At 39.3% G+C, this 18,092-nt stretch overlaps 1 protein-coding gene and 1 pseudogene across 3 annotated transcripts in view; one reads left to right on the top strand and one right to left on the bottom strand.

Annotated features, from left to right (window-relative positions):
• ARMH3 (armadillo like helical domain containing 3) overlaps positions 1 to 18,092 on the top strand; it is a 175,297-nt gene that overhangs the window by 94,204 nt on the left and 63,001 nt on the right. The gene's annotated exons all lie outside the window — the stretch shown is intronic.
• On the bottom strand, positions 1,738 to 1,966 carry LOC102970889 (annotated as a pseudogene).

Here is an 18,092-nt window from a genome sequence, read left to right as displayed (position 1 = left end):
TCTCTTCAGTTTTTTTTAGAAGACTTTAAAGGATTTAGAGATTCTTTAAATCTTTGGTATAGTTCATCCATGAAGCCATCAGAGCCTGGATTTATATTCACAGGTAGTTTTTTAAAAATAGTAATTAAATCTTTTTGCTTGTTTTATAGGCATGTTCAGATTGCCTGCCTTTTTGAGTTAGTTTCAATAATTTTGGGTTTTTTTCTTGTTTTTTGAAAAATATTTTAATGTTTATTTATTGATTTTGAGAGAGAGAGAGAAAGAGTTGAGTAAGAGAGGGGCAGAGAGAGAATCCCGTGCAGATTCTGCAGTGTCAGCACAGAGCCCAATGTGGGTTTCAAACTCACAAACTGTGACATCATGACCTGAGCGGAAATCAAGAGTCAGTTCTTTAACCGACTGAGCCACCCAGGCGCCCCTAGTTTCCGTATTTGTGTCTTCCTAAGAATTTGTCCATTTCATCTAAGTTGTCTAATTTATTGGCATACAGTTGTTTATAATGGTACTTTATAATACTTTAGTGTTTCTGTAAGGTGAGTAGTAATATTCTTTCATTTCTGATTCTAGGAATTTGAATTTCTTCTCTTTTATCAGTCTAAAAGGTTTGTCACTTTTGTTGATCTTTTCAAAGAACCAGCTTTTGGTTTTATTGGTTTTCTTTTTTGTTTTTCTATTCCTTATTTCATTAATTTCTACTCTTTATTATTTTCTTCCTTCTGCTTATTTTAGGCTTAAACGTCATAAAAAAAAAAAAAAAACCCTCAATGTTACATTAGTTTCAGGTGTACAATATAATGATTGACAAGTCTATACAACACGTCTATATGTTATGCTCAATAAATTTTACATGGTAGAAATAATATAGGGTGGGGATGCCTGGGTAGCTCAGTTGGTTAAGCATCTGACTCTTGATTTCAGCTTGGGTTATGAACTCAGGGTCATAGGATTGAGCTCCCCATTGACCTCTGTGCTGAGTGTGGAGCCTGCTTGAGACTCTCTCTCTCCATCCCTCTCTGCCCTTCCCTCATGCTCTCTCTCTCTCTCTCAAAATAAATAAATTAAAAAAAAATAATACAAGGTATATTCTCTGACCACAATAGAATGAAATTAAAAATCAACAACAAAAAGAAATTTGATCAGAGAATATATCTTGTATTATTTCTGTCATTTAAAATTTTTGAGGTTTATTTTATGGCCTAGCATATTATCTATCCTAGAAAATGTTCCATATGTCCTTGAGGAAAATATCTATTCTGCTGTTGAGGAAAATATCTATTCTGCTATTCTTTTCTAGATGTCTGTTAGGTTTAACTGATTTTTAGTGGTGGTCAAGTTTTCTGTTTCTTTGTTGATCTTCTGCCTAGTTGTTCTAGCCATTATTAAGGAATGGGTATTAAAGTCTCCCAATTTCTATTAGGTTTTTATTTTATTTTATTTATAACTAACACATAACATTATTTACTTCACTGAAAGCCTTATGGTACATACCAGGTTTAATAGAATTGACCTCAGTTTTGTTCACACTGACTCCAGTGAGTTGTATTTGGGTTTTCTATGCTGAGACTACTTGATTTCTGCTGTTGCTGTTGGTTTGTTTTCTTTCAGGATCAAGGTGGGTACTTTCATATAAAATCTTATTTTTAGTTCCTTCTCTGGCAATTCTTTTCTCGATTTTTAGCCTTGCATAATTATACTTAAAATGGAACCAGCTTCCTAAAGCCACCAAGATAAATCTTCCTACTCCAACATCACATGATCTTCTAATTCTACTAAAATGCCCAAGGCCAGCCACAGAAGATCCTAATGAACCATACAATATTGAATCCCATGCACAGGGAATGTTTTCCACATCTAAAATTCCTAGGAGCTTAAAGGGCTTCCGCTTTGCTGGTTTGCCAGGCAGTGGTGTGGCGGCCATGGGCTCTAGTACCCAATTTTTATTGTTGAATTGCCTCAGCTTTTATTTCTGTCGTGACATACCTTTTTCATTCTTTTACTTTCAACCTATTTGTATCTTTGAATCTAAAATGTGTCTCTGGTGGATAGCATATAGTTGGATCTTGTTTACTTTAGTCTGACAGTCTCTGCCTTTTGATTGGGTTATTTATTCCACTCACATTTAGTGTTGTTGTTGATATAATTGAACTATGTCTGCCATTTCATTTCTAGTTTGCTGTGTGTTTCATGAATTTGTGTTCCTCTGTACCTTTATTTTTATTTTTTTAAATGTTTGTTTATATTTGGGGGAGAGAGAGAGAGTGAGAGTGTGAGTGGGGGAGGGGCAGAGAGAGAGGGAGACACAGAATCTGAATCAGGCTCCAGGCTCTGAGCTGTCAGCTGTCAGCACAGAGCCTGACGCAGGACTCCAGCTCACGAGCTGTAAGATCATGACCAGAGGCCAAAGTCCAGCGCTTAACTGACTGAGCCACCCAGGTGCCCCAACTTCTTTTTTTTTAATTAAAAAAAACTTTTATTTTAGAGAAAGCATGAGTGGGGGAGGGGCGGGGGGGGGAGAGAGAGAGAGAGAGAGAGAGAAAGAGAGAGAGAAAGAGAGAGAGAAAGAGAAAGAGAGAATTCTAAGCAGGTTCCATCCCATGGCCCTAGTATGACCTGAGCCAAAATTAAGAGTTGGACACTCAACAAACTGAGCCACCCAGGTGCCTTTTCTCTGCACCTTCTTAACTGCCTTCTTTTGCATTAAGTAAATATTTTTCAATGTAGCACTTTGATTTCTTTAATGATTTTTTTTCACTGTTTCTTTTAGTTACTTCGTTAGTGGTTGCTGTAGGGTTTACCATATACATAAACATCTTAACTTATTGGAATCACAAATTGTTTAGATTATATTAAATTCCAGTGAGATACAGAAACATAACTCTTCTGTAGCTCTAAATAACATACACATGCAACACTCACTTCAGTGAACTTTATTTGCCAAAAGCACACTAAAAAGGAGAATTTCATGTATTTCCTGAGAAAGTAAGGATGCATTAGAAACAGGACCCTAATTTTATTTACTTTATCATGTCTGGAGCTAAGACTAGGTGAGAATGGGGAAATAGTCTGTTTAGAGTTAAGATACATTTTGTTTGTTAAGAGATTCTGTCACAGGTGGGTGTTAAACACAGCATTCTAGATCCTGCTCCATTCTTCGGTGAGCTGATAGCCTGCGGCTCAAAATATATTGAGCTCGTTGTCTCTTGATGCTTGCATGTTGAGCTTTGTAACAAATAAAGAGTATGGTGCAAAAGGAATAGCACTAATTGGTAAATGTAATTTTGAGAGAAGGACACAGTAGTTTGATGTGGAATGGATGAAGGTGTGTTCATTTATGTCTGGAGTCAGTGTTGATTTGTGGAAAATCATCTTGTCCTGTGCTCCATCTTTTGCATCTCATTTTCTCCCACCAAGGTGGGGGCTGCTAATTGTGGCCTGTTTTTATCCACGCAGATAAGGGACTATTTCTGGCATATGACTCCTAGGAGAAAAGAAGCCAACCTTGAGCTCAGCCCTCTGTCCTGAATCAAGCTCTTGGGCTGTAAAACAGGACCTCCTTAGTGGGCCCCAGGTGCATGCTCTGGAGTGTCAATTGAGGCCTCCCAGGTGTGGGGCCTCAACTTTTGTAAACACTGGGTTTTATAGGAATGTGAATAGCCAACTTAAGGAACCTTGTAAATGGTGAGTTAGTTGGAAGAGATCTTATACATATCTGGTGACCTTATTTTGAATGTTCTTTTGGAAAACAATTAGTCTTTTTGCTTGTTAATTACATTGATGTTTTTCTCTTTCTTTTTTTTCTTCTTTTTTAAAAAAGTTTATTTATTTTGAGAGAGAGAGAGAGAAGGGCAGAGAAAGGGAGAGACACAATCCCAAGCAGGCTTTGCTCTATTAGCGCAGAGCCTGACATGGGGCTTGAACCCACAAACCTTGAGATCATGACCTGAGCTGAGATTGAAAACTGGATTCTTAACAGATGAGCCACCCAGGCGCCATGATAATTTTTTTCCTTCCTTCCTTCCTTCCTTCCTTCCTTCCTTCCTTCCTTCCTTCCTTCCTTCATGTTTATTTAATTTTGAGAGAGAGAGACAGAGAGCGCAAGCTGCAGAGCGGCAGAGAGGGAAGGAGACAGAGGAGCCAAAGCACGTTCCAAACTGTCAGCACAGAGCCTGACATGGGGCTCAAACCCACAAACTGTGAGATCATGACCTAGCTGAAGTTGGATGCTTAACTGACTGAGCCACCCAGGTGACCCTATTTTTCTCTTTCTTAATGAATTATGGCAAGTACTTACTTGAACATTTTGGAGGTGGTTTGGAGGGACTGTTTTTGTGACCGAGCCAGTGATACTAGAGGAGCTGTTTCTGGGTGACTAGAGGTAATTAAGAGCCCTGGGCCTTGAGGTAAGTTGAAAGGGCTTGATTCTGAGCAGACAGTTGTAGGTGAAATTGGCAGTTTCTTCCAGAGTGTTCTAGCCCTTGGTCCCAGGTGTGTGAGTGAATGGCCCCCACGTGGTAGGAAAACAAATTCTCTCCTCTTTTTAGGTCCACAGTCCTTCAACATTCTGTTTCTCTAAATGTGTATATACACAGCAAAGTCCTGTTGTTTGCGCTTGTGCCACCAGTAATTAATTGGATCTCCTTTCCTATAATTCTGTGGTGTGGTAAATTAACTTTAGGTTTTTAAACTTAGCATTAACTTTTTTATGGCTCTCGGAGATGAGCCATTTGACATATGTCCTTTATTCTGCTAGTCTTTTAATCAGCAGATCCTACCCTGTGCCTTTTCCAGTTTCTTATTACGTAAGCATCAAAAACCTGGGAAGAGAGAGATTCAGAGAGAGAAAGAATGAGTAAGCGAAAGGGTGGTATATTTGTGTGAGATAGACTTGAGATCCTTTCTTTAGAAGTCTCTGGTCTTAGGAGCATTTCTTTATTCTTCTGTTTCTGTCACTGCTTCCTTGTCTTTACATCTGTTTCTAAATGCTAGGAGTTGAGAACCAGAGGGGCAGTCAAGATGACCTAGAATTACTGCTGTTTTAGTAGGTCAGAAGGAAAGGTATTTCCAGTTGATTCATTAGATAATTGGGTCAGAGGGTTGGGAAGGGGCTAGAGTCTATAGCAGTCCAAAGCCTAGCTATCACTCCTGGGCCTTTGCTCTTTCCCAGCCAGCTCTTCTCCTTCTCTGGCTCTCTGGAGATGGCCTGCTTTTGCTGGTACAACTGTCCTTGGTCCTTTAGGGATGTGCTGCTCCCTAATTGTCATTGATCCCAAGGTAAGAGAAAAAGTTTCATTTTCACTTGAGAAAAGGTTGATTTTTTTTTTCTTCTTGAAAAGGAACTCTTGCTAGGTAGGAAGTATAGACACTTAATCATGACTTAGTTCACAAATGCTGGGGTTTTAAAAAAAATTTTTTAATGTTTTTATTTATCTTTGAGAAAGAGAAAGACAGAATACTAGTGAGGGAGGGACAGAGGGAGAGGGAGACACAGAATCCAAAGCAAACTCCAGACTCTGAGCTGTCAGCACAGAGCCCAACGCAGAGTTTGAACTCATGAACCGTGAGATCATGACCTGGGCTGAAGTCAGATGTTTAACTGACTGAGCCACCCAGGTGCCCCTCACAAATGCTGGTTTCTAAATGTAACTTCTATAAATCCTAGCCACAAATGGGATCAATAGGCATAACTTAGATCCTTAATTCCTTTCCTTTTTCCATCCAACATCTAGGGCACTTAAAAAAGTCTTTTAAAATTGTGGGCAGTTCTTCACCTTATCCCTTAATTTTCTCTCTCCATTTTTCTTTCCGAAAAATTGGGCTGGAACTCTGGTCATATAACTCAGATATTCTAACCCCGTAGAACACAGTAGATTGTTAATCTGTTAGTGGGTTCTAGAACCTATTATAATTGGGTAACAATATATCATCCTGGTCAGCAAACCCAACAGGCTTCTCTTCAGTAGGTGAAATTTTAGTTTTCTTTGGATTATTGTGAACAAAAAGAGGAGTGTTTTGGGCTCCATAGGAGCGTAATCACTCAATTAAATTCTCAGATTTATACCAGATACCACATACCATACTTCGTCTTTTCTATGGGACTTTGATCTTACAGATTAGCGGTGCCAGGATCACAGAACCTTAAAAGCTAAAAGAACTGAAGACGCCATCTACTCTGGTCTGCTTCCCAAAGCAGAAATCTCACTTATTGGGGTCACAGCCTGCCTCTCCTTGAATACTTAGTGAAAATAGTGCTTAATACTTTAGGATATAGACTATTCAGTTTTTTAAATAATGAGAATCATAGGGCATCTGGCTGGCTCAGTTGGTGGAGCATGTGACTTGTGATCTTGGGGTTGTAAGTTCGAGTCCAACTTTGGGTGTAGAGATCACTTAAATAAAATCTTTGTAAAAATGTTGAGAATCTTTTCCTCATGTTGGAATCTTCCTCTTTATAACCTGAACCTTTAGATGCAACACCAAAAAATGTACTCTGTCTTCTGTATATTAACTTCTTCAAAGGGCTAAGATGTATACTACTGCCTTTCTGTACTATCCTTTCTTCCTTCAGTTGTTATTCATTTGTCATGGTTTTTAAAATATCTGGCATACTGTGATTGTCCTTTAGATATATATTAAAAAAATTTTTTTTTACATTTATTTATCTTTTGAGAGACATAGACAGAGCACAAGTTGGGGAGGGGCAGAGAGAGAAGGAGACACAGAATCCAAAGCTGGCTCCAGGCTCTGAGCTGTCAGCACAGAGCCCGACGCGGGGCTCGAACTCACAAACCCTGAGATCATGACCTGAGCAGAAGTCGGACGCTTAACCGACTGAGCCACCCAGGCGCCCCGATAGTGAAAATCTTAAGCAGGCTCCACGCCCATCTCAGACAGTGAGATCATGACCTGAGCCGAAATCAAGAGTTGGACATTTGACCAACTGAGCCACCCAGCCACCCCTGAACTTTTCTTTAACCTAAATGAAACTCTTTATCCTTACTATATTGTTTTAACTTTATTTATTTTGAGAGAGCGAGAGCAAGCAGGGAAGGGGCAGAGAGAGAGAGACAATCCCAAGCAGGCTCTCTGCTGTCAGCTCAGAGCCCGACACAGGGCTGAGCCCACAAACCACAAGATCATGACCTGAGCCAAAATCAAGAGTCAGACAATCAGCTGAGCCACCCAGGTGCTCCACTCTTTATCCTTATTAAATATATCTTGTTCATTGCAGCTCATCATTCTAGTTTATCGGGATATTTTTTGAGTCCTGATGATGTCATTCTGTGTATTGGTTTTCTTTTGCAGCTTTGTATCATCAGCACATTTGATAACTATGCCTTCTAAATTTTTGTCCAGATGCTTTGATCTAATCCTGACTCTGCTACTGATTTGGTGGATGATTTGGGAATATTTTCTCTCCTTTTTGGGTTTTGGCTTGCTGCTATTATATAAAATGGCCTCAAAAACTGGGGAAAAAAAACCTCCTTAAGAATCAACTGCAAAGCTCTTTGTAAAGAATAAATTTGTGAAGAAAAAACTGTGGGTGGGGAATCATCAGCCAGGGCCAGACTAGAAAAATAAAATCCTTTTATAGAAAAATCAGAGACAACAATCTTCATAGAATGGTTCAAGTCTTCCCCTGTCCTCCTACTCTCCCAAAACCCCAAGAGGGAATTTACCAGTTGAAATAAATTAAAAAATAATAACATAAAAAAGAAAAAAAAAAGAAGGAAAAAAAGATGGTTGCAAGTGTTAGTTCTTATTATATTGAGAAATTAAAACCTAACAGAGAACATTGAAGAGGCGGTTTGGAGTGAGGGTAGGTGGGAGAGCTTTACTGAGAAAGAAGATGCTCTTTACTGTTTTCTCTTTTAATTAGTAGTAAGCTTGGTGGTCACAGTAAAGGCTCTTCTGAGTTGGGGTCCATAGGGAGAGAAGGAAAGTCACTGCTGCCTGCTATTTCTCCTCTAAACAAGCCTTGCCTTGTGCATTGCCTTTCCCCTGGGTTCTTAAAGAAGGTGTGTGATCATCTAAAACTGAAACTGAGGCAGCGTTTTAAGCAGGCAATTAATGACATGGTAAGAATTTTTAGCTTCAGTACATTAATTGTTAAATGAATTGTGTCTGCATTTTACTGTCATTTCACTGTGATATCAGCCTAATTACATATATAGTGTTACAGAGTGGAAGATAATAATAAGCAGAATTATGCACTCAGTGATCAGACTTCAGGAATTTCTAACACTGAAGAAAGATTTTCTTCTTAAACTGTCTCTTGCTGTTCTTTTTATGTGTAGGTTTTGATTAATTTTACCTCGATTATACATTTCTCCCTGGGGCCCAGATATTGTGCATGCTCTAGCAAAGTGGGCTTCTATTGTAAGAGGTTTAATGAGATTTTTTGTTCTAATTGGTTTCCATATAATTTCTTTTAAAACCAATAACATGTGAGGGGGATGTCAAACACAGGGTGCAATAATGCATTTTCACTGCCCTGAACACCAAAAAACATTAATTTCTCTCTCATTTGACATTATTTTCATATAATGAAAATTCTCAGTCTCAAGGAAGTTCCAGAGACAGTGGTTCTCATTGATCTCCCCTTTCCTTTATTTATGTTGGTGACATCCCTGAAAAGGCAGCAGGATTGCTTACCTGTAGTTGGAACTCAGTCTGGGTAGAAGGGAGTGAAAGATTTCCGACTAGGGTTTTGACTGTGCATCATCTTCCTTATGGGATAATTTTCTAATTGGGATTCAGATAGGGATGGATTAAAGACCGTTCCTTTGCCCATTTAATCGGAATTAATTTCCTACTTGAAAAATGTGAACTATTTGATAAGTTCTAAAAAGTACTATATTAATTTGTATTTGTTATAAAGCTTGATCCTAAAATGAATATCTGTGAGCCACTCTCGCTAATCAATAGAATGTTACCAACTCACTGAAAACCTTTCTATTTTAATTATACATATAGTAAAATGCAAAATCGTAGGTGTGTAATTGGACAGCTTTTTACGTATGTATATACCTCTGTAATACCATCCAGTTCAAGACCTAGAGCCTTCCCATTGCTCCAGAAAGTGCCTCGTGACTCTCCTTTTCCCCAGAATTGTGCACTTTTCTGACTTCTTTCACCATAAATTAGTTTTTCCTGTTTTTGAGTTTCATGTAAACAGAATCATATAGAAGATCCTCTTTTGTGACTCTCTTCTCACACTCAATAAGTTTTTGAAATTCATCCACTTTGTTGTGTATATTATTTCATTCCTTTTTAAAAAATATAAACATTTTTATGATTTTTTTAAGTTTTATTTATTGAAGTAATCTCTGCACCCAACATAGGGCTCAAACTCAAAACCCTGAGATCAAGAGTCACTTGCTCAAGCCAGCCAGGGCCCCCCAAATTTAGACAGTTTTGAACTCTGGTAAAAAAAAGATATAAAATTTACAATCTTAAGTGTTTTTAGGTATACAGTTTAGTAGCATTAAGTGTTTTCACATTGTTCTACAATAGATCTCTAAGGCTTTTTCATCTACTCTATACCCATTTAAAAAACAGCCCCCCCCCCCATTTCCCCTCCTCCATGTCCCTGGCAACCACCATTCTACTTTCTGTTTCTATGAATTTAACTACTTTAGATATCTCCTATATGTGGAATCAACACAGTATTTGTCTTTTTGTGACTGATTTATTTCACTTAGCATAATGACCTCAAAGTTCATTCATGTTGGATCATATGAAAGGATTCTCTTCCTTTTTAAGGCTAAATAACATTCCATTGTATGTATAAACTGCATTCTGTTTATTTATCTGTTGGTGGACATTTCAGTTGTTTCCACATTTTGGCTGTTATGAATAATGCTGCTATGAACATGGGTGTGCAAAGATCTAGTATATGTAGTTCATTCCTTTTTATTGCTGAGTAGTATTTTATTTTGTAAATATAACACAGTTTATTCTCCCCATTTCTTTATCAGTTGGATTCTCTAACCTTCTAGTCTTACTTGTTATCTTCTGTGCCTCTCTTTCTCTTGCTCTTTCCTGTGTTCATTCCCTTCACTGGCTCCCTTAATACCTGCAGAACAAAATTTAATCTCTGTAGCATGGCATACAGTTCCATTCTTTTTTAAAAAAATGTTTTTAAGTTTATTTATTTTTGAGAGCGAGAGAGCAAGCAAGCACAAGTGGGGGGGGGGCAGAGAGAGAGAGAGAGAGAGAGAGAGAGAGAGAATCCAAAGCGGGCTCCAGGCTCTGAGCTGTCAGCACAGAACCCACGAACTGCAAGATCATGACCTGAGCTGAAGTCAATGCTCAATTGACTGAGCCACCCAGGCACCCCATAGTTCCATTCTTAATATGCTTTCTGGACTCTGTGTCCTCACCACAGCTATGCCAGACCACATAGAGTTCTCTGGACAAAACAATGACACTTATAGTTGTCTGGCAGTTTCCTACTCCAGACCCTACACACACACACACACACACACACACACGTTTCCTCCCTGCCTTAGATGTGCTTAAATAGTACACGTTGATCATTGCTTTTAGAGCCAGGTCTATCCATACTACAGTAATAACTATTTGTGTATCTTTTTTACTAGGCTGTGAGCTCTTTGAAGGCAGGCAGCATCCATGTCTAACTCCATAACACAGTGCCTGTGTTCATTGAATATCTGTTGAACATAGATCTATAAACAGAGTTCTGGTCTTTTAGACAAGTGGGTATTCAGGATACTGGCTGGGCCTGATCTGGAATGGGCTGGGAATAATATTAATTCCTTTACTGTTGGGCTGATGAATATTAATTCACTTACTGTTGGGAGGGAACCCATAGAACAATCCAGAGACCACATTTCAGAGAATCACTGAACAAAAGTGCCAGTCAGACTCTCCAAAAGAGAAATGGACTGAAGGCCAGAGTGTAAGAGTTCAGAAACAGGTCATAGGTGCAAGCCAGGGATAATAGAGCAAAAAGGTTTGGAGAGGAGGGTAAGGATTAAAATCTAGAGGAAAATGCCCTAGGCCAAATAGGGTCTCTACAACAGCTTTTCTCAAGTTGTGAGCATAGTCAGGGTGAAGTGTGAAAAGCATGACTTTCTCTGTACAGTTGAATAAGTGTTGAATGTTTCATGGGATCCATCATTGGAGGTCAAGCAGGTCAGTAAAGAGAAAACCACTTTGATACAGCCAGCAGATGCCTGGGACTCTGTCACGTGCTTTAACTTATAGGAGTTTGCTTAAAAAAAAAAAGAGAGAGAAAGAGAGCCTTTCAAGACTAGTAAATAAAGAAAAAAAAAGCTAGAAATGGGAATATTAAGGGAAAGACTTAAAGTGCCATGAGCTTCCTTTGCAAAGAAAAGGGCAGTTCTTCTGGTCTCAAATATGGCCAAGCAGAGAGGGTGGCTGGGAAGGAGGAGATAAGAAGATAACTTTCTTATACCTTCTTAGCTAGTGTATATCACTTTGTCTTTGAAAATTGAAGGCATTCAGAATTATCAGCCTGTTGGTATTCTTCAGACTGGTGAAGCTGTTGGGGCCTAGGGAAAATGGGTCATTGTTTAAAGAAGGAATGAAGAAAGGAGGGAGAGGAGAGAAGGATGGAGTAAAGGTTTCTTTGAGCTAAGTTTCACTGCAGTGATACGTGCATCCCCCTCTACCCTTTGCTTATTCTGAAATCAGAAGCTCTCTTTGCCCCTGTTGTCAATTATTAAGGATCTTCTCCTTGGGTTTTGGTAATATCTGTGACCCACAATTGTCACTCCTAGTGCTGTTTTCTTTTCATGAGTCATTTAGCAATTATTTATGGATTTCACTAAACTGACCTAGATTTAGAACTCTTGTGGTTAAGACCTCCATGCCTATTGACATGTACCTCAGCCCCATAACCCTTAGCTCTTTGGGTGTTCAAGGGACTGTAATTTGATTTGAAAAGCTCGGTGTTCTTTTTCTTCAGAAATCAGTGTTCTACTAAGGCTGACAATTCATTGTCTCCTGGATAATTTTGAGTCAGGATAACAAATTAGAGTTTGGGATACATTACAGATGATAAATGCGACTTCCTTAAAGGGAAATCCATTTGTTTTGCTTAGTGTTTCTGTGATTAATTACTTGCCAGATTAAATTGCTCCATAAAAATGCATAGTATTTTATTCGATTGCTCTTCATGGTGATTAATTAGGCCATACTGTTGCTTTGTATGTTAATTATGCTGACATTTTTTTTTTTTCTCTTCTCTAGTTTAATTAATACAGCATATACTTGAAAGATTGTTTTTGGGATGGGATACTATCTTAGGAAGAACGAAGCCCTGTGTAGCTTTTAGGCTGGTATTAAAGAGTAAGACCTCAAATTTTGTGTGTTCTCTACCGATCCTTGTCTGTATCTGTGACTTGCAGAAAGTGCACTAACTGCAAACGAGTCAGGAAGAGCTCTGCTTGGTTTCCCTGTAATTATTAAAGGTGATATACTGAAGATTCTTGGCTCAATTGAAAAGTGATTAAGAATATAGAGGAGAAGCTACTGATGCAATGTGTGGTGTAAAACAAGTGTAAAGCTAAATGCTAGTGTGTGGGGGTAGAAAGAGTTTGTTCCCTAGGCTGCTGCAGGGGGCCAGTGAGGAAATCAGGCATATTTAACATTTTTATTAATGATCCAGGGCTGAAAGTATAAACACTGTTAATGAAGTTTGTAAGTGATCCTGATTTGGAGATATTTCCTGCACCCAGGAGGGCGGAGAAATGATATAGATGGACCCGGAAGAGAAGCATCACAGTTATTCTATTGGGAAAATGCATATCTGCTTTGTAGAAATGACATGCATAGAACCAGGCAGGTTTTTTTTTTTAAAGTTTTATTTATTTTGAGAGAGAGAAAGCGTGGGCGATGCACATGAACTAGTGGGGAGGTGGGGCAGAGAGAGAGGAGGGGAGAGAGAATCCCAAGCAGCCTCTGCTCTGTTGCTGTCACTGCAGAGCCCGATGCAGGCTGTGTGTCATGAACCATGAGATCATGACCTGAGCCAAAATCAAGAGCTGGGCCACTCGGGTGCCCCCAGGGAGATGTTTTCAAAAGTAGATCTTCCAGCAGTCCACTCCTAGGTACTTACCCAAGTGAAATGAAAACTTGGATTGAACACATGTTTGCAGTGGCTTTATCCACACATTCTCTGGACACTGGAAACGACCCAAATGACCCTCTACTAGGGATTAAATAAATAAACTTGTCTACCCATATAATGAAATACTACTTAGCAATAAAAAGGAAAGAACTACTGATACATACAGCAACGTGTATGAATTCAGTTGCTTTATACAGTAGGAAAGAAACTTGACTCAAAAGGCTACATAGCAGAGCCCTGGCTGGCTCAGTCAGTGGAGCTTGGGACTCTTGATCTCAGGGTTGTGAGCCTGAGATCATTTGAGCCCCATATTGGGTGTAGAGATTAGTTAAAAATAAAATCTTAAAAAAAGAAAAAAAGCCTACATAGTGTATGATTCCATATATATGACTTTCTGGAAATGGCAAAATTGTAGGGACAGAATTCAGATCAGCCAGGGGCTAGGGTTGGGACCAAGGGCACAGAGGAACTTTTTGGGTGATGAAATTGTTCTGTATCTTCATTGTGGTGTTTGATTACATGACTGTATGCATTTTTCAAGACTTGTAGATCAGATATTAAAAAGGGTAAATTTTACTGTATGCAAATTATACCTTAGTTTAAAAATTAGAAAAAAAAAAAAAAAAAAAAGGGCACCTGGGTGGCTTAGTCGGTTAAATGTGGGACTTCATCTCAGGTCATGATCTTGCAGTTCGGGCTCAGAGCCTGGAGCCTGCCTGCTTCAGATTCCGTGTCTCCCTCTCTCTCTTCCCCCTCCCTCGCTCATGCTTGCTCTCTCTCTGTCTCTCTGTCTCTCTCTCAAAAGTAGATAAATATTAAAAAAAAATTGTTTTTAATTAGAAAAAAGATGTCTTCACAAGGAAGGGTAGGAAACTTAGCTTTTGACCATTGCTGCCATACTTTTCATGTGGCAACTTATTGAAAACAATTTGAGTAACAGGAGCTACAATTAGAGGACTTGGATTTTCTTCCTGTTGCTTCCAAATTCCAAGAGTTTTTATTCATTTTTGAGTGGAAGCAGAGGAAGGGTGGGTTGTGGTGGTTTTCCTTGGATGTTAGCATAATTAAACATGTGCCCTGATAAGATTGTTTTGAAAAAGAAATCATAGATAAGGAGCTCTTGGACCTTGTTGATAGCCATGAGACATAGACAAGAGGATCATTTGCCCAATTTATGAGTTGAGTCCAATTATTTGAGGTTGTGTGGATTTAGTTTTAGGTTTTGTTTACTTGCTCTGTCTGGGCCCTCCCACTGTGGAATTGTTATTAGACCTACGTAGTGCCCAGATATTTCTGTCCCAGAGCTAATCTCCGAGACAACTTCCACGCCTCTCTGCTTTTGGACTGGAGCAAGAAGCTTTGTCATGCTATGAGTTTTGTAAAGCAGGTTTGTACAATGTCAGGGACCCAGGGATAGGTGAACCACAAATGCTGAGCCATTGCTGATGGCTGCTATGCCTCTTTCCTCCCTTTCCCCCATGTCTCCAGTGATCTGAACTGTGTTTATCGTGCTTGCTTCTCATGTCCAACTTGGAGCACCTCCCTGAATGCCAGACTATTTGATAATCTATTCACTGTCCCTAAAAATAGTCCAGTGGGGGAAATTATATAGTGGCAGAAATTATATGGTGGTAGACTTATTGCACTACTTATAGCAATATTAGTACAGCTATGTGGCTGCAGCTTAGTGTGCTAACATGCTGACTACCCCCGAGCCGATGTGTGGCCATCATTCTGGCCGAGAGCAGGCAGATTACATTTAGCAAGCTGCTGATTCCCAGAGTGACTTGTTGAGCCAACATCGCTGGGTCTTTCAGTGTTTTCAGCTAAATGATTTTCAGCACTGGACCTAAAGGGGCTGTTGTGCTCCCCAACCAAGACTGCATCTGTTGAAAACCTCATATTGATTTGTATCCCTGTTTTTTAAAATCTGTCCCTTCTTCTCCTCCTAGTGTGATAAATAATGCAGATACACTAGATGAAGTCTGCTATTGGAGCAGAACTCTAATCATATTGCTTAGGGTTGAAATAAACTAATTTAATCAGAACTAGGACTTTCTCAAATCACCATCTATATCAAGTAGCATATTCTTATTCTGACTTGGCACGTTCACCAGTACTTGCAGGGTGTAGCAAGTAGCGATTTAAAAAGTTGTAACCTTGTAAAAAAGGAAAGCTTTTAGTAGGGAAAGAAATCATAAGACAACATATACAATTTTTGACTGGATAAATGAAACGTTATGAGATAAAGCTTATGGCGGCAGTGTATCGTGCCTTAATACTGCATTTTTATGCCCTTTCTGTCCAAAAGGGACTTAAGGGGTAATTTACTGACTGTACAATAGTAGATACGCAGCACTCCATCCAGGTGGGAAATGCAGGTCTGTTTTGGCCACTCTTAATTAGTCCGTGATTACTTATAATGTGTTTCCTGTGAACCGTCTCTGTGCCTTTACCTCCTGACCTGCATTAATAGATAGTACCACATGACAAGACTTCATAGGGGGGATGGCATGGCAGTTAAGACTCTGGAAGAACATCTGAAGGCCCAGGTACAATCACGTTGTACCTGAGATAGAATGTGACCAGGGTAGCTGTGTTTCATTTGAAAAGCTCCAAGAGATGACAGACTATTGCTTACCATCCATTATTTGCTTCTGGAGAGTTTCTGAAGCATTCCCTCTCTCCTGTGCAGTCATGAAGGTCACTCCAGGAAGGAAGAGGCCACTCTCAGCACTAAACCAAAACTCAGTACAGGAGTATTGAGCACATTTACCCACTAGAGTCTAGGGGCCATTGACTTTGGTTGACACTGATGTTCTCCCTTCTGTCTGATCTTTCAAGCAAGGGCTTTATCCTAGAGAAAAGAAACCCTTTTCCCCACCTCTTGAGTACGCTTCCAGAGATAGTATTTACATGTAGAAGTATGTTCTGTTTTGAGATTTTTGTTTGTTTATAGTCATTTGGGAAATGCAAAATCTGACATCTAACCCTGATTCAAAATTCTCAGCATACTAGCAAGTGAAGAGAACTTCCTTAACCTGATAAAGAACCATCTATGAAAAACCTAGAGCAATCATACTTTTTTTTTTTTAATTTATTTTTTTTAACTTACATCCAAGTTAGCGTATAGGCCAACAATGATTTCAGGAGTAGATTCCTTAATGCCCCTTAACCCATTTAGCCCATTCCTCCTCCCACGACCCCTGCAGTAACCCTCTGTTTGTTCTCCATATTTAAGAGTCTCTTATGTTTTGTCCCCCTCACTGTTTTTGTATTATTTTTCCTTCCCTTCCCTTATGTTCATCTGTTTTGTATCTTAAACTCCTCATATGAGCAAAGTCATATGATATTTGTCTTTCTCTAATTTCGCTTAGCATAATACCCTCTAGTTCCATCCACGTAGCTGCACATGGCGAGATTTCGTTCTTTGTTATTGCCGAGTAATACTCCATTGTATATATATATGTACCACATCTTCTTTATCCATTCATCCATCAATGGACATTTGGGCTCTTTCCATACTTTGGCTATTGTTGATAGTATTGCTATAAACATTGGGGTGCATGTGTCCCTTCAAAACAGCATTCCCTTGGATAAATACCTAGTAGTGCAATTGCTGGGTCATAGGGTAGTTCTATTTTTAATTTTTTGAGGAACCTCCATACTGTTTTCCAGAGTGGCTGCACCAGTTTGCATTCCCACCAGCAATGCATGAGAGATCCCTCTTTCTCTGCATCCTTGCCAACATCTGTTGTTTCCTGAATTGTTAATGTTAGCCATTCTGATAGGTATGAGGTGGTATCTCATTGTGGTTTTGACTTGTATTTCCCTGATTAAGAGTGACGTTGAACATTTTTTCATGTGTCGGTTGGCCATCTGCATGTCTTTTTTGGAGAAGTGTCTATTCATGTCTTTTACCCATTTCTTCACTGGATTATTTGTTTTTTGGGTGTTGAGTTTGATAAGTTCTTTATAGGTTTTGGATACTAACCCTTTATCTGATATGTCGTTTGCAAATTTGGATACTAACCCTTTATCTGATAACCTTATTATGTAATAATAATAACCTTTATTAAGTCTCCCATTCCGTTGGTTTCCTTTTAGTTTTGCTGATTGTTTCCTTTGCTGAAGCTTTTTATTTTGATGAGGTCCCAATAGTTCATTTTTGCTTTTTTTTCCCTTGCCTCTGGAGATGTGTTGATTAAGCAGTTGCTGCGGCCAAGGTCAAAGAGGTTTTTGCCTGCATTCTCCTTGAAGATTTTGATGGCTTCCTGTCTTACATTTAGGTCTTTCATCCATTTTGAGTTTATTTTTGTGTATGGTGTAAGAAAGTGGTCCAGGTTCATCTCCCTCCATGTTGTGCAGTTTTCCCAGCACCACTTGCTGAAGAGACTGTCTTTATTCCATTGGATATTCTTTCCTGCTTTGTCAAAGATTAGTTAGCCATATGTTTGTGGGTCCATTTCTGTGTTCTCTATTCTGTTCCATTGATCTGAGTGTCTGTTTTTGTGCCAGTACCATACTGTCTTGATGATTACAGCTTTGTAATACAGCTTGAAGTCTGGTGTAGCGATCATACTTAATGGTGAAAGACTGAATGCTTTTTGCCTAAGATTAGGAACCAAGTGGGGATGTCTGCTCTCACCACCTCTATTCATCATTGTGTTGGAGGTTCTAGCCAGAAAAAGAAACATAAGGCATTTATATTGTAAAGAAAGAGATAAATTGTCTTCACTCTCCGGCCACATGTCTGTCCAAGTAGAAAACCTGATGGACTTTACAAAAAGCTGCTAGAAGGGGCACCTGGGTGGCTCAGGCAGCTAAGCGTCCAACTTCAGCTCACATCATGATCTCACGGTTCATAGGTTTGAGCCCCACATCGGGCTTAGTGCTAATAGCTGAGAGCCTGGAGCCTTCTTTGGATTCTGTGTCTCCCTCTCTCTCTGCCCCTCTTCCACTTATACTCTGTCTC

Source organism: Panthera tigris, chromosome D2 (assembly GCF_018350195.1).
Source record: "Panthera tigris isolate Pti1 chromosome D2, P.tigris_Pti1_mat1.1, whole genome shotgun sequence".
NCBI lineage: Eukaryota > Metazoa > Chordata > Mammalia > Carnivora > Felidae > Panthera > Panthera tigris.
This window is presented reverse-complemented; position numbering and strand designations above follow the sequence as displayed.